The 16,687-nt window shown below is 54.7% G+C and overlaps 1 pseudogene across 1 annotated transcript in view; it reads right to left on the reverse strand.

Moving 5' to 3' along the window:
* Positions 1-16,687, reverse strand: part of LOC144373957 (endothelin-converting enzyme 1-like) — a 41,133-nt pseudogene that overhangs the window by 15,423 nt on the left and 9,023 nt on the right. The window contains exons 3-8 of the transcript XR_013433508.1: positions 11,925-12,046; positions 10,762-10,908; positions 9,682-9,747; positions 8,540-8,731; positions 2,282-2,424; positions 718-831 (exon numbers count right to left, since the gene is read on the reverse strand). The product of XR_013433508.1 is annotated as an endothelin-converting enzyme 1-like (transcript). The remainder of the gene's footprint in view (positions 1-717; positions 832-2,281; positions 2,425-8,539; positions 8,732-9,681; positions 9,748-10,761; positions 10,909-11,924; positions 12,047-16,687) is intronic.

Consider the following 16,687-nt stretch of genomic DNA (forward strand, 5'->3'; position numbering starts at 1 on the left):
ATCTTGGTATTCCCACACTGGGCTTGAGGCCTGGCCCACGGTGACAGTGCAGGAGTAACTGTTTGTTGGATGCGTAAATGAGATGGGGAGGCCTCATTCTTGGCATCAGAATTCTTGGCATCAGCTTCCCAGGTGAGAGGGAGGGAGGGAGGGAGGCCTGGAAGCCTCTTACAAAAGGAGCCGCAGAGGTTTGGGGGCACTTAAGATGGGTGGAGCCTACTGGATCTGGGGCCTGGGACTCCTGCTCCCTGAGAGAACCTGGATCTGGACTGGGTTCCCCTGACCACAAACAGGGAGGATAAGAATCAGGGAACCCTCGTGAGCAGGTGTTTGATGTGTTTGATGCTTCTGGGGAAGAAGTCCCCACCTTTAGAGTCACAGTTACATAAGGAGAGCGCTGACATCTCCACGGGGAAGCAGCTGGAGGCATAGAATAGAAACTACCTTCTCTGCAAACCAGCTGAGTTGCTAAGACTCCTCTTTGTGCTTTGGCTTGGCATAACCACCTCCTTCCAGAGCCTCTGCCCACCCTGGGGGCCTAAGTCCCCATCAGTGTTCCCATGACCCCAGATGGACCCTCAGTGGCCTCTTCATTCTCCTCCTAGACTCAACCCTCATAAGTGCCACAGCCCTGAGGGTACAGTGGTCTTACCAGCCCCAGGGCAGAGCACACAGTAGGTGCTCAGCATGAACCCAGGAATCACTGTCGCAGCTCACCTTCTTGGTCCCATACATGACTTCCATAAATTCTCGTCAGCGTCCTGAAAGCGCTGGTCGAGGAAGGAGCTCATTTTCCGCACCAGGTTCCAGATCATGTAGTTGTTCACCAGGCTGGGGAAGAGGATGCTGGCTCAGAAATGCCTGGGGCTCCCAAACAGCCTCACCCCGGCCTCCTTCCTAGCCTACCTGGGGCTCGGTTGGTGGCTGCCTTCCAAGCACATGGAATGTAACTCTCCGAGGAATGCCTGGCGCTCCGCCTAGAACCCCCCAGTGTCTGGTGCAATCACTTGCATACCAGCAGTGCTCAATACATGCTGCTGCTTAGCTGCTTTGTGTCTGAAGCTGTGAAGCCACTGCCTAGAGACTTGCCTGGTGGTGTATGCAACAGTGGGGAGGAGGCTGCCATTCCCTGCTGAAGGCCAGACAGGAAGTAGAGGCCTTAGAGCAGCAGGGGCAGGAAAGGAAGCTCTGGCCAGCCAGGTTTCATGAAGACAATTCCCATGTTCCACCCACAGGGCACAGGGAACCTATCTGTGGCTGACCAACTGACCATGCTGAGTCAAGTTTGCAAAGATGTTACCTTAGTACAAAGATGTTCGCTATATTCAACATCTAGCCTCAACCGGAATCACCCTGAAAGTCTGACTACGGGGGAGGGTATGGCAAAGATTGCATGTACAGTTGATGGAATACTATGCAACTATAAAAATGATCCTCACAGAGGGTTTGGGATGGCACTGGGAAATATTCATAATGAAAGTCAAGGCAAGGCTTGGAGCGGTGGTGCATGTCAGTAATCCCAGTGGCTCGGGAGGCTAAGGCAGGAGGACAGTGAGTTCAAAGCCAGCCTCAGCAACAGCAAGGCCCTAAGCAACTCAGTGAGACCCTGTCTCTAAATAAAATACAAAAAGTTTGGGGATATGGCTCGGTGGTTAAGTGCCCTGGGTTTAATCCTCAGTACTCCTACTACTAAAATAAAAATGAAAAGTCAAGGGAAAAGTAGATTATCCATCTAGTCACATTAAGGAGAAAGAAGAACTATGGATTGGAATCCTCTCTTCCCTCACACCTTCTCTCCCTGATATGCACACACACAAACACCCCCCAAAATGATCAAGAGTAGTATTTTGAATAATTTTACATTTTTCCTATTTTCTGTATTTTTCAACATTTCTATAAGCCTTTGAAATAAAAAAATAAAATAAAATAAAAAACCCTTAAGTATTAACCAAAAAATTATGGGTGGTATTGGCAGCGTCCCATTCCATGCCAGGAACGTGTTAAAACATGAATCAATTTGTGTGATTCTCACGAATCACCTGCTTGGCAGGTGCTATCTGCATCTCCACTTTATGGGTGACAGTATGACCCCAACAAAGGACAAGGGACATGCCCACAGCTACACAGCTGGCTGAGGGCAGCAGGATTTGAAGCTGCCCAGGGGACCAGCACCCTCTGCTGCCTCTCGGGGAAGCCCACCAGGGTGCGGCGCCCTGCGTCCGGCTGCCCTGCCCCTCCTGCCCCTTCTGCCCCTCCTGCCCAGCAGGGCTGCCGGCCTCACCATCTGTCTGTGGCGTTGATGAGGGCAGAGACCTGCTCCAGGTAGTCCTTGTCATAGACCACGATGGGCTCCGATGCGTTGATCTCCACGGGGTGGAAGATGGCGTTGAGGAAGGGCATCCAGTTGATGGCCGGTGCCAAGGTCTGCAAGGGAAGGGGACAGTGTGAGGCTGGAGGGTGGCTTCTCCTCAGCCCCGTCTTTGGGTGTCCCTCGGAAGGTGTCATTGTGCCTCTGCCCTGGGACCATGGTGCAGATGGAGCTCCAGGCAGAGGCTGGCTGGCTAGTGAGCGCTGCTGTGGACAGCGTCCCCAGGAGCCAGAGGCAAACCACATCTGAAGCGGAACCAGGGTGGAATGAGAGGCTGCAGCAGCAGCAGGCACATCAGCCACCACCATCACTATGCCCTTCCCATGCGGCATGTGCCACTGCCCAACTGACCAAGCAGTGGCCACAATTATCCCCATTTATAGAGGAAGACATGGAGCCTCAGACCCCTAACAATTAAGAATCAGGAGATAGGCTAGGTAGCTTTCCTGGTGTAGCTTTCTTGCTTATGAGCTGTGCAACCTTTGATAAGTTAATGTGCCCATCTGTGCCTCAGCACCTCATGTGAAAAACAGGGATCATCATGACAATGAGTCCCGTATATCTGGTAACTGGGAGGGTCACACACAGAAGCCAGCACTGTCCCACTCAACAAGGGTGTCAGCAGCAGCAGTCTGCTGCAGAGGATCCAACATTCAGGAGGGCCAGTGTTGTGGGGTAAACTGTAGTCCACAGGTTAGGCTGCCGAGGGGGGAGCTGGGACAGCAAAGTCGGTGATGACTGCAGCAAGAAGGGAGAAACCTGCAGCTCAGCCCTGCACACACCAGGCCCATGGCTCTTTGTGCTTGTTTGTTTTGGGGAGTTATTGGGGTCTGAACTCAGGGCCACTTTACCACTGAGCCACACCCCCAGCCCTTTTTATTTTGAGGCAGCTAAGTTGCTTGGGGCCTCACTAAGTTGCTGAGGCTGGCCTTGAACTCTTGTTCCTCCTGCCTCAGCCTCCCAAGCCTCTGGGATTATAGTAGGCATGCACCATCATGCCCAGCGGCAGCTCTGTTTTTTTTTTTAAGTATTTTTTTAGGTGGACATGATGCCTTTATTTTTATTTATTTATCTTTATGTGGTGCTGAGGATTGAATCCAGTGCCTAACCCGCATTAGGAGAGCGCTCCACCACTGAACCACAACCTCAGCCCCAGCAGCTCTGTTTTAAGGACCTAAAATGAGAACCTGTACCCAGGGCTTTCCAAAGAGACACTTGGCTTTTCATAACTATCAGCTCCCAACAGATCTCACTTTCCCTTTGGCACCCCAAGGTGCCCTGCTCAGAGGTGTCTCCCCCAACATCTCCACATCACGGCCAGCATCTCCTGCAGCAGCAGCCTCCAGCCATGCGAGCTATCCCTCTTGAGGTTGCAGATTTTTGTTATGAAGTCCTACAACATTTTAAAAATAAATTGTGGTAAAATATGCTGCACATTTGTAATCCCAGAAACCCAGGAGGCTGAGGCAGGAGGATCTCAAATCAAGGCCAGCCTCAGCAACCTAGCAGGACCCTGTCTCAAAATGAAAAATAAAAAGGGCTGGGGATTTGGCTCACCCAGCTGCAGATGACTTTTGCAAGACTGTGCTTTCCACTTCCGACCCCTACCTGTCTCTGAGTCCGACGCTGGCCCGAGCGGCCCGGCTTAAGTGCAAACACATAGAGATTCGGGCTTCAATGCTGGCGTGTGTCCCTTGGTGTCACTTCCTCAAGCAGAGCTGCGCAATGTGTCTGCTCTGGCCCTGTATTCCCCACACGTTCAGTTATTTTTAGTGTGTAGTTTTACAGAACATGAGGCTTTGGGCTGCATATCTAGTCTTTTAGCAAAGATACCTCTACATGTCAATCACTTGGATGGGCACCTGAATTAGCCAGCAAATCCAGAAATTACGATCATCGCTTAAGACCTTCCAAAAGTGGCCCTGGGCCTGTCAGATTTCAAACTCCACTCTCTATTCTCTTGAAAGGGCAAAATGTAAGACAAATACGGGAAGTGAGAAATGCATTCCCTTCATACAGAAAAACCGTACCCACAAAGCCACCTAAGATCCATCCCCGCCTGCTGGGAGAGGCAGTCAGTCACAAGACCCCCAATTCACAGAGGCTGAGTTTGCTGATCAGGGAAGGTGACTTTCCTGAGGTTATATGGTTTACTGTGGGGGTTAAATAAAACTCAAGGCACTCGTCTCTGGGTGTATTTGGCGGGGTGCTGGGGATTGAACTCAGGGCCTTGAGCAGGCTAAGCACAGGCTTTACCACTGGGCTCCACCACAAGGCCATTGTTCCTGGGTTTATTTTTTTATTTTTTATTTTTTTGGGGGGTTGTAGATGGACATAATACCTTCCTCTATTTATATGTGGTGCTGAGACTTGAACCCAGTGCCTCACACATGCAAGGCAAGCGCTCTACCACTGAGCCACAACCCCAGCCCCTGCTCCTGGGTTTAAGTGGACATCTAATCCATTGGGGAACAAACATCTCAAAGGACAGATGAGGCTGGGGACAGGGCGGGGGCAGCTCCCAAAGGCGGTATGGTGCTGGTACAAGTCATCAACCAGTTCTCATTAGGGGGCTGACTGGCGTCATCCCTGGGTGAATGTTCCCACCAACACCGATGGCAAACCCCCATGAGGCTGGAAAGAGAAGCGCACAGTGGGCCCCGAGCCGGCAGGTGACAGCACAGCCCCTTGACATGAGCTGGGTGACATGAGCTGGTGACATTGAGCTGGGCGTGAGGAGGCCTATATCAGAGTCCCCAGCAGGAACCAGCTCTGGGCACTGTCTATCCTTTCCCTAAGATGGGGTCAGTGACCCTGCCCCCAGAGCTGACTGCCGCAGGCCTCTCAGCCTGGCCCGGAGCCTCCCCTCTCCCTGGCAGGAGACCCTCAGGCCAATCTCTACATTTCTGTGGCCACAGAATTCAGAGGTGTGTGATGAGACCTTCAAACTGGGTCCCACAATCAGGGTCACCTGAATGCATGGCCTGGTGGCAAAGACCCTGGGAAAGTGGGTTAGTTTACCGAATGTCACCAGTTATAGGGCTCACGAGAGCTTTATGAACTGAGGTGGCGGATCCCTGGTGCAGGGTGAGGCATCAGGTGGGGAAAACCCTACTACTCATCACAAACCTGCTCGTTCTGGGAGAGCAGAGTACTGACAGGGCAATTCTCACAACTCGGAGATAAAGAGGCTTGTGCTGACAGCAGGATGTCCACATTTCAGTGTCTTGTTTTAGTGAACTCCTGAGACGCAGGTGCCAAGATCCATCTCCATGGATGTGGCAGTTTTGTTTGTTTGTTTGGTTGGTTGGTGCTGGCGAATTAAACTCAGGGTGCTCGACCACTGAGCCACACCCCCAGCCCTATTTTGTATTTTCTTTAGAGACAGGGTCTCACTGAGTTGCTTAGCACCTTGCTTTTTGCTGAGGCTGGCTTTGAACTCACTATCCTCCTGCCTCAGCCTCCCGAGCCACTGGGATTACAGGTGCGCCTGGCTAATGCAGCAGTTTTAATGGACTAGGACACTCTGCCCTGACTCAAATCCCCTAGAGGCAGGCCCAAGAGCTGCTTCCCATGCCCACAGCCTAGGAGGACCGCTGCGCACCAACCAACTCAGGCCTGAGGAGTGGGAAAGATGAGGGTGCTTTTGGGCTTCATTTTTATAGGAGAAATGGCAGAGGATGGGGCCGAGGCCCAAACAGCCTGCGGGACGGGAGGTCCTAGAAAAGAATGAGAAGGCCCCCCTCCACCCCTAGAGCAGCAGAAGGTGGTCTGACTCATGGCTCTGGATCCGAACTCCACTTGGGGCTAGCCTGGAACACCATTCTGTTCCAGCAGGTCTAGCCTTGAACCATATGTAAGCCTGGAGTCCCTCTCCTTGATTCATCTTGAGTAGGAGAAGAAAACAAATCTCCAGCTACCAGAGAAGAAGACACTCTGTCCCAGGGTGAAATGATTCAAGTTAATTTAGTGATAGGGACCTGAGAAATATCACTGATCACAAAAGCACAGCACTACTGATATTGACTTCTGGGATGCTACTTTTCGATGGCGCATGCCAGTTTACAAAACAAAATCTCATCTTCTGCGTCACGTTATGTCCTCATAACCCGCGAGCAGGCCAGGCAGGTTTCGGGGGCGTCCAGGACTTCTCTAAATGTTAGCCTGTGTGTTTTTTTCATGCACACATGTCCATTTTTCCTGGGTGACATTCCGTAGTTTTTGAGCTGTTCTCAAAAGACTCCATGACTTAAGAGTTAAGAGCCCCTGTCCCTCGTGAAGGCAGGGGCAGTGTCTCATTTGTCTCTGTTCCGGCACAGAACAGGTGTGAGCAGATGAGCAAGGGCTTTTTACCTGGAAGGAAACCAAGGCTCAGGGTGGGCTCCTCATCTGCCAAGGCCACACGGCTCAAGGTGTGACCTTCTGACTCCAGGCCCCCAGCAGGCACTGTGTGGTCTTCAGCCCCTGCTGAAGTTATGACCTTTCCTTTCATCCATGAAACAAGAGAGCGAAAGCAATGGGGAGATGCTGCCCCGGGGCAGAACCTGCTGGCCACGCCAGATTGATGTCCATTCTCTGAGTACCACGTCAGAGCCGTGAGGCGAGCGCTCAGGCCGGGCCCCCTGCACCTGGGGGGCGAACTGCATCTCCTTCCACCTCCCGGCCTTAGAGCGGAAAAACAGTGCCAGATGGTGCCCGACACAGGCTGCCGATCTCCATAACAACCCGTGCAAACCACTCACCCTGCCACCAACCTCCCTGGGAACCCGAGGGGCAGCTGTGCCACCAGAAGGCTGGGCTTTCTTGCCTCAGCCCAGGTCTTTGCATGGGCTGCACCTGTGCCTGAGAGACCCCATCCCCCGCAGCCCTCAGGATAAAGTGCGTCTCAAAGTCCAAGATCTGCTGCATCGGGGGCCAGGTGGTGCCCTAACCCCCGGGCCCAGCAGCCTCCCAGCTGGACCATGTAGTGCAGGTATCTAGTCAGCCAGGGACTCAACACTCCCAAACTGCTGCCCATTAGGCCAGGGTGGAGCAGGGCTGGCTGTAGCCCTGTGCCTGGGGCCAGAGGGACACACACTTCACCCAGGAAACCCAATGGAAGCACGACTTCCAGAATGAAGTCCACGAGGCCCTGCACACACCAACGTCCCTGCGGGGCAGGTGTACACTCAGCTTCCCCAGCCCTTCCCCACCGGGCCTCAGCGCCCTGCTTCTCTCGCCCACAGCACTAGGCAGGGAGACTGGGATTGTTTCTTAGTGTCCCCACCAGACCAGAAGCACAGGAAAGCGGGGCCCAAGTGGCCCCTGATACATCTGTCAGATGGAGGAGGAAAAAAGGGCAGGAACTTCCTCTTCGAAGGAAGAGGGAAAGGATGGGAGAGAAGCCGGGAGAAGACCGACCAGCAGTGGAACCCACCGCAGGCGCAGGGTCCGCCCCAGCAGAACAGCAAGGGCCACCAGGCGCTCCTGCCTGAGGGCAAGGAACAGGGAGATCTGTGGGAACACTCTGCTCATTCCTCGGAGACCACCAGGGCCCAGGACAAGCGGGTCAGCAACAGCACACGGGCCAGAAAGAAGGAAGCAGTAGGAAGTCCACCCCAGGCCCTGGAGGCCTCAGCAGCCACCAGGGGGCAGCCTCGGCAAGGCTGACCTACGGAGGGGACAGCAGGTCTCCGGTGAGTCACACCAGTTTCACAGAAAGTACAGGTCTGACTCCCAGTTACGCCTCTGGATATTGCCTAGGGACATGGTCAAAAGCTGAGCCAAGCCTGAGTCCCAGGGCCAACACCCCTGCCCTCAGGAGCCTCCGGGCCCTGACCATGTCTCTTCATCTCCTGTTCAGCAAAGGGAGAAGCAACGTCGGAATCCACACCCCACCTTTACTCAGTGCTCAGTGCTGGATGACTGGGAGCTGCTAGGGAAATGCTGTCACACGAAGCAGCCCGGCGAGGGAAGAAGCCTAGCTCTGGAGTCCCTTTGCACTCTGTGGCCACCAGCAGGTAATCTTACTTGTCTGAGCCCCAGTCTATCTGTAACCTGGGCATAAACACCTCCTTCCAAGGGTGGCTTTAAGGTCATGATGAAGTGGGTATGACCCCTCCCCTGAAGAGCCCTGTCCGACTCTGTGTACTCCAGTGGCCCTGCCCCTGCAGTAGCTGGCGCACAGGGTACCTGCAGCTCGGCGGCCGTCACTTTGTGGTAAATGAGCTCCTCGTCCCGACGCTTCTCCTGGGGGATGGTGATATTGGTCAGCGCTGTCTGAAAGTCCAGGATCTGCTGCATCTGGGGCCAGATGGTGTCCTCATCTCCCCGGCCCAACAGCTTCCCCAGCTGGACCATGTAGTTCAGGTATCCCGGCAGCACCTGTGGGACCCAGCACCCCAAAACTGTCTGTCAGTGGTTGCCACCTGCCGCCCAGTGGGCCAGGTGAGGCCGGCCCAGCTGCGGCCCTGTGCACGGGGCCCAGGAAACATGCTGGAAAACAGCTCTGGAGAGGATTCTGGCGCTGTGTGTATTCACTGGTGTCCGTGGCGCTCCTGGTAAAGCCCACCGCCTCTGGGCACACATAGGTCCCTGAGGCTGGCCCCTGCTGCTCTGGCCCTGCCTTCACGGGTCGTCCTCAGCCATCTTCCTGTTCTGGAAATGCACCTTTTCTGAACCACCCTCTGCCACCACATCCCTAGAGCTGAATCAAGTCCTTTCTCGGCTCCCTCTGCCCTGATCACAATGTATACAGTTGGCATCTAGTTGGGTGGTCAGTTAAGTAATGTCTCCCTCTCCTACTGGACCTCGAGCCCCGTGGATAGGCGAGTGAACCTCAGGTGGGCCAGGCAGGGGAAGGGAGAGCTGTGAGGGGTTGGAGGTGATCTGGTTGTGGCTCTGGATCTCCCCACTTACTGGCTGTGTGACTTTGAACAGGTCACTTCTGTCTCTGAGACTTATTTCTTCCTCTGTATAGGGCAAGGTAAAATGAATATCCATTTGACAGATAAAGCAAATGATGTTCAGAGAGGCTGAGTGAATTTGGGGTGACTGGGAGCGTTAGAGGTGAGGTATATAAAAGGTCTGAGACCCTCAGATGGTGGGGGCTGCTACTGCACCTCTCTACAATGGGGACAAATGACACCTAACCCCTGCTCTTTGTGCCCACAGTGCCTGCATATGAACTAGCGAGCCTGGGGGCATCCCTCCCCTGACTGGGCTGCCTGTTGCCCATCAGGAAAGTGATACCCCTGTGTTCCCCCAGCTTCTAAGACCTGCCCAGGTATGCTGTGGGGGACATGGTGGGAGAACCACTGCAAAGTCCCACTCACCTTCTCGTTTTCAGTCTTGTTCAGGTAGTAATCTCTGGAGGGCAAGCCCAGGCCAGACTGGTCCACCTAAAGAGGGAGGCAGAGTGAGAGGAAGGCCCTGCTGCAGGCTTGTGTGTCTCCTGTGGCCTCTGCCTGCCCCAGGACTTCTCACACCAGGCACTGAGGACCAGCTCAGGTCCGAGCAGGAGCACAAGCCGGTAGCCGAAGTCACAGATGGGATCACTCAGTGATAACACAGACACGTTCCTGTACACCTGTGGGGTCAGCTGCAGAGACCTGGGCCCTTCTGAGGGCTGGACAGAGCCTCCTTCCTCTTCAAACACCCCTTGGTCTCAGCAATGCACTCTACTTCTCTAAACCCTTCCCAAGTGACGAGGAGCCAACACAGGTGGCTTAACCTTAACCCAAGTTACTTAACCTTTCTGATCCCCAGGTCCCTCGCCCAGAAAGTTAGGGAGATAACACCTAACCTTCGGAGCTAGAATGAGGATTCAAGAGGACAGTGTCAGTACAGGGTTTTTGAGAGTGGGGCAGGCAGAGGAGGGTCACTTCCTGATGGCTACCATTGGAACCTTCTGGCCACACCTTGACTCAACCTGGGTAGCTGCTATTTTAGTTCATTAGGATGAAAAGGAAAGTGTACCTCAGTGAGGTTGATGCTTGTAAAGGTCACACAGTGAGTGAGTGGCGCAGTTGGGCTGAGAACTAAGCCTTTATGACCCCTAATCGGCTCTCCTGGGTGTGCTGATCCTCAGCCTTGGGCAGGCTCTGGTGGGAGAGATGGACCAAAAGCATTCCAAGCAGCACCACAGAGCCAGAGGCTAAGTGAGGGGACAAAGAGGTGGCTACAGCTGTGCCCAGGAGTTGATATCACTTGTCATTTCTGTGGCCCATGATGAGCTGCCCACCGAGATGGCTAGTCTGCCCTCTCATAGTCTCTTGCCTGTAAAAATCTCACTGCTTGGGGCTGCCAGAAATAATCCCGGCTTAGAAACCAGAGCCTGCTGCCACGGCCCAGGGCAGGTCTCCCTCCACCCGAGGAGGCCACACCCTTTGCTTCCCTGGCCCAGGCCTGCTCACCTGGATCACATTGCTATTGGAGTTCTTAGAGTCTGCACTGACATAGACGGAGAAGAAGGGTGAGGTTCGGTAGTGGGCAGTGACCACCTGCAGGGTGTCCTGGAAGTTGTCCTTGGTCCAGGGACTTGTGATATTCCAGCCTCCAAGCTGGGAGAAGGCAGAGCAGATAGGGAGGGGAAGGTGGTAAGGAGCCTGTGTGCAAATTCTGGTTCTGCAGCTGACTTGCTCTGTGACCCTGGAGCAGTCATCTGACCTCTGGGAGCGTCCAGAGCAAATAAAAGGGCTTCTGACCTGTGACCTGGAGACCCACGGAGGGAGCAAAGACTCAACCTTAACAAATGAGCTGTGAATCCCAGAGACTTTGCCCCCTGTGCTGTTCATTTGTTGGACAATCAATCACACGAACGTGATTACTATTAAGACATAAATCCAATTGTGACTACGGGAAATAAGGCTCTGTATTTTGAAAAAGGCTGATAAGCTAGGGTCTACCTTGGTCTCTCTCCAAGTTGGGACTTAAAAGAAATTCTCTTTGGTCCTCCAGGATTGGCACACACTGGCACATGGGGCCTGTGCCAGAGAGGAGGGACTGGGAGAGTCCCCATGCCTGCAGCAATAACTTCCCCGAACTGAGATAGGATGGCGAGCCCTTGAGCAAGCAAAGGGTGGCCAGAAAAGCCGCAGCCATCTCTGTCTGTGCCAGGCAGCCTGGCCGGAGGGAAGATTTCTCCTGGGCTCAGGAGCAAGGCGAGGCCTCCAGCCAGCAGGTCTGGCTCTGTTGCTGGCCTAAGACTCCCTGTTGGTTTCTCTGGAATAACACACACCTCTCGCACACTCAACCCACCTCCTGAGGAAAGGGAAGTGGCAATCCAGAGGAAGAGATTCCCAGTGAATATCGTCCCCAAGGCCCACGCAGATGCACTGAGACACTTAGATGTCCTCAACAGATGCTGACACACAACCCCACACATTACAACAGACAGTCCCCCCACGCACAGACGTGCATGCACACGCAGTGGCAGACAGACTGGCTGCGTGTTCCAGCTGGGTGCGGAGGCTGGAGGTGTGGGCTGGCTGAGCACCAGTGGGCCTGAGAGCTGCAGCCAGAGGGGCTGGCAGGAGGCGCGGCAGGAGGGAGGCCAGAGTGTGTCCCAGGGACTCACCTTCTCAATCAGCTCCATCAGGGGCTAGGCCCTGAGCTCCTCGATCCTGGTTTCATTCATACATGTGCGGTAGTATACTTGGGCCTTCCTTTCTGCCTCACTCAAGCTGGCTGTGGAATTTTCTAGAAGGATAAGAGATAGCAGATATTGAATAAGCCCCCATTTACCTGCTGGGGATCCCCAGGCAAGTTCCTTTTGGAGCCTCGGTGCTCCCCACTGTGAAGCCGTCAGGGCAGCTGCTGTCAGGGAGCAGCCAGCCCCAGCGGGTATGAGTGCCCCCATCCTAGTTGGGTGCAGATCAGGAGGGCATGCCCTGTCTCTGCCCATCTGCTGATCAGGCCTGAGGACCTGTCCCTGGCATGGCAGCCCGGGCCCACCCAGCAAGACAGTCTGCATCCCTGCCAGCCAACGTGTGGCAGGAACTCCCCTGCCTGGTGCTGGGACAGAGCCATGTCTCGGCTTCAGATCACAGCTCACTTTCCTTGTGAGAAACACTGGGGTTGAGTGAAGCCTGAAAGGCTTCATTCACTGTGAATGACTTTCTGCTTCCTCCTCGGGGGGCCAGGCGTAGTCAACAGACCTGCAGACGACTCCAAGGGCTGTTTTCCCCGTCCCTCCCCAACTCAGGCCAGCAGCACCTCATCCTCTTTGGTTCCCAGACCCCCACCCACCCACCCACCCACCCGCAGACTCCCTTCCTATCCCCCCTGTCCTTAGCCCCTGGTCCAGAGCCGCCTGCTGAAGGCCACCCTCCTGTGTGAACACAGCACGGAAGGTCCCCATCTGTACCTGACGAGTTTGAGTACTCAGGTCCCCAGGACCTACTATGTGCTGGGGCTTCTGGGTCTGCATGTTTGTCTCAGAGCTCCACTCCAGACCACGTAAGATTCCTGGCCCCTGCGTCCATCTGTCCAGCTTGCTCCCACCCTGGGCTGGCCACTTGTCCTTCTCTCAGATTAGTTGCTCTCTGACTTTAAACCTCTTCCTTTGCTTTCTCCCAAGATCTCTCCAAACCCACCTCCTCCATAGGCACCTTTCTCGCGGGCCTCTATCGACCCATCCATCCATGGGACACAGAGCAAAGGGTTGCTCTGTGCCAGGTACTGTGGGTACTCTGGGGCCAGACAACAATGTCCTCAACCCCAGGAGGCTTCGGCATGGGACCCTGCTAAAACCCCACTTGCTTCCATACTTTCTCAGTCTATTTTTTTTACCCAGAACCTCTCCTATGTTGCTCCTTCCAGAACATTCTCAGCACTCTGGGCACAAAATTAAGACCTGCTCTCTATCCCCAAAGAGCTTATAGTCTAGCGGGGACATAGATGTGCCAAGGAAGGAACACAGCACACAAAAGTGCTTTAACACTACAGAGGCTCTGGAACACAGAGAAGCACCCCCCTCTGCCTGGGGGTGGGGGGGCCTCCAGAGGAGGTTCTATTGGAGCTGGGTCTCAAAGAGAAACAAAGGCGGTCTCCAGGTAGAAACAGGGCAAAGGGCACTGGGTGGAGGGAGTGGACAGCGTGGGGCCAAGGAAGGAAGCAGGAAGGGCTTGCTGCTAGAAGGAAAGTGTGTGGCATTCGCTGGGTGCCAAGGGCACGAGTCACTTCCTGGCCAGTCTTTAATCAGCTTCTCCAGTTCTCAACCCAGAAGGCTCCCCATCCCTCCATTCTGGCATAAATAGCACCATGGTTATCACTGGTCAGAGGGCATCAAGCCCAGTCTAGCTGAGATCTGGGAGGTAGCCCCGGAAAGGCCACTCAGCGGGCTGGACTGAAGACAGGTCAGAGCCAAGAGAAGGCCCTGAATGAGAGATGGAGGTTAGGGGCTTGAACAAGGAGGGGCAAGCCTTGCCCTGGAGACCAAGGGCTGCTGCTGGGCTCTGGAGACACCTGTGTGAGGCTTCCTGGGGACAAAGGAGGGAAAGGGGGCCAAGCTAGGGTTGCTGCCACACCTCCGACTCAGGAAGCAGAGCATGGGGCGGCAGAGGGGAGTCCCTCACCCCAGTGGCCTCAGCTCTGTGGCAATGCTTTTCCCTTCCCAGCAGCTAGGCTCTTGGAAGGACAAGCAGGAGAACTGTCATCATTTGCCAGGCCCAGAAGCTGCACCTCACCATCCACATCTGGCTCCAGTCATGACCCTGAATGCCAGGGCCACTGTTAGGGGAGGTGCTCTGTGCACAGCTAGAGGGCCTGGCATCTCCCTCCTCCAGAGCCCAAGGCCACCCAGATAAGAGGCCCACGGAAGGCTCACCAGGAACAGCCTGGCTGTGCTAATCACAGCACATTATGAGTTCCAGCTTGAGGCTGCCTGTCCCTTCCTTCCCTAGCACTTGGAGGTCAACGACACTGCCTTCAAGCATGGCCTCCCTCTCTCCTTTGTTGAGAGGTTCCCCAACCAAGCTCAAAGTTCCTCCAGCAACCTGGGATCCTACTCACTGGCTTTCCCACAGCTGTGGGTTTTTGGTGGCCACCAGGCTGGGTGTGGAGATGCACAGATCTGTCCGAGGAAGCTGGCAGCCCAGTGGTGAACAGATGGCAACTAAAGTCACAAGAGTGTTTGATTCCACACAGGGGAGTATGAAGAGAAGGTGCCGGAAGCCATGAGAGGATGGTGGGAGAGGCCTGGGAAAGTGGCCAGAGGAAGCCCTGCTTGGGCAGGAGGAGGCTGACATGGAGCGGGAGTGGGGCTGTCTCGCCCCACATTGTGTCTTAGTCATCCCTGTGTCCCCAGAACCTGAACAGGCACAAAGTAGGCCTTCAGCAACATGTGCTCAAAGAAGGGAGCTCGGCGTCTGTGTTTAACAAGGCAGGATGTCACCTCAGGGGAGGAGGGTGATGGGGCTGGTGCCTCCCAGGATTTGCATGGAGAGGAAATGCAGGTGTGTGCTGTGCTGCGCCCCCTCCAGGGGCACCACGCCTGGACCCCGCTTCAGCTCTGGCTGGGGCAGGAGCCCTGGTGGATCCTCTTCCCACCTCTGCTTCCTGGGGCCCCCGGATTCTCCCACCCCTCTCCTTCCTCACTCAAGAGCTCCAGGGATAAGTGCTGAAGCAAGATGGCCAGGTGAAGGCCACTGGAGTAGATCAGGTGGGCCAAGATGGGGGCGTGGGCCAGCAGAGGAGGGGTGAGAGTGTCAGGAACGGTGCCAGGCTTCCTCAGCCTGGGCAAGCAACTGCCTTTACCAGAATGTGGAGCCCGGGAACCAGTGGTAAGTGAAGAGCGTCGGTCTGAAGTTCAGGTTCAGACACCTGGGGATCTCTACCACACCCCCGAGTGGACCTCTGCCCTGGGCCTCAGCCACTGACTCGTGCGACCTCCAGTAAGTTACCCAACCTCTCACCTATTAATTGGGTGTGGTACTAGTAAGAGCCGCAGTGGGAACTGTTAGGATGAGATGTACACACACGGCCACACCCACACAGGGGTGGCTGGTCCCCAGAGAGGCTTAAGTGGCCTGGGTTCAAATTCCAGGAAGCCCAAGCCGCTGTGGGCTCTGCCCTCCCAGGCAGGCACCTCCCCTCCCCTCCCTGGGCCTAACCTTCTCCCTGTCTCCGAAATGTGAGGATGATGCTGAATCCCCATGGGCTGTCCACGAGATCTCGGTGCAGGGCCTGGCCTGCAGCAGGCACCAGGAATGGCAACAACACATGGTATCCTTATGTTTTTTTTCCCTGCAGAACAAGGCGCCTTCTTTATCAGCTCCCGCTTTCCCTGAGACTTTGGGGAAGTTTCTGGAACTCAGGGCCCCAAGAAGGAAGTATCCAGGCAGTTGGAAACTCTGTGGTCTGGTCTCAGGCTGCCAAACAATTTCTATGCCCTTGGGACCCCAGAGTAGCCCTGTCCCCAGAATGTGCCCCGCACGGAGCCAGCATTTCAGAGACACAGCCTGTCACAGAGGGCAGGAGGATGAAACAGCAAATGCGGGAAACCTAAAAACAAAACCATGAGTGATGACACAGGGTGACCTGATTCGTTGCCAGATCAGTGACGTGGACACATCTCATGCTGCTGGAATAGCGTACATGTGTAGATTGGTGTTTGGGATAGAAGGAAGGAGGCTGAGAACTTTCCTTATGATCCCGGTATTGCTTGAATTGTTACAAGCTTGCATTACGTTTTTTTGTTATGCAAAAAAAAAATATATATATATATATGATATTGTAGATATTGTAGAGTAAACCTGGCAGTACCAGCTCAGGCCCTAAGAAGCCCTTGGAAGACTCAACAGAGGCAGTGGGTCGAAGGAGTCTTGAAGGGCCGGGTGGGGGCACTCTAGAGACTGGATCCAAGCACAGTGGGAAAGCCTCAGGCAAGGGCCAGGCTAAGGAGTGAGGGGCCTGTCTGTTGGCTTCCACGATGATGTGAGGTCACACTTTTTTTTTTTTTTTGGGTACCTGGGACTGAACCCAGGGTCGCTTAACCACTGAGCCTCATCCCCAGCCCTTTTTATTTTTCATTTTGAGACAGGATCTCACTAAGTGGCTTAGGGCCTCGCTAAAGTGCTGAGGCTGGCCTCGAACTTGTGATCCTCCTGCTTTGGCTTCCCAAGTGGCTGGGATTACAGGCCTGCGCCCCTGTAACTGGTGAGGCCACACTCTTGTCTCCCCTAAGTCCACAAGGTAGTGCTTGTATGTCTCTTGGGGGAGAGGCAAGAGTGCAGTGAGGCGCCTGTGTTCTGAACAGCTGAGGTCGCACCCTCCAGCCAGCAGGCTGCAAGGAGGACACACCACAGTGGCCCCGGGCCTAGTTCAGCCCACCTGCTCCAG

The sequence above is a fragment of the Ictidomys tridecemlineatus genome, unplaced genomic scaffold (genome assembly GCF_052094955.1).
Source record: "Ictidomys tridecemlineatus isolate mIctTri1 unplaced genomic scaffold, mIctTri1.hap1 Scaffold_54, whole genome shotgun sequence".
In the NCBI taxonomy this organism is placed as follows: domain Eukaryota; kingdom Metazoa; phylum Chordata; class Mammalia; order Rodentia; family Sciuridae; genus Ictidomys; species Ictidomys tridecemlineatus.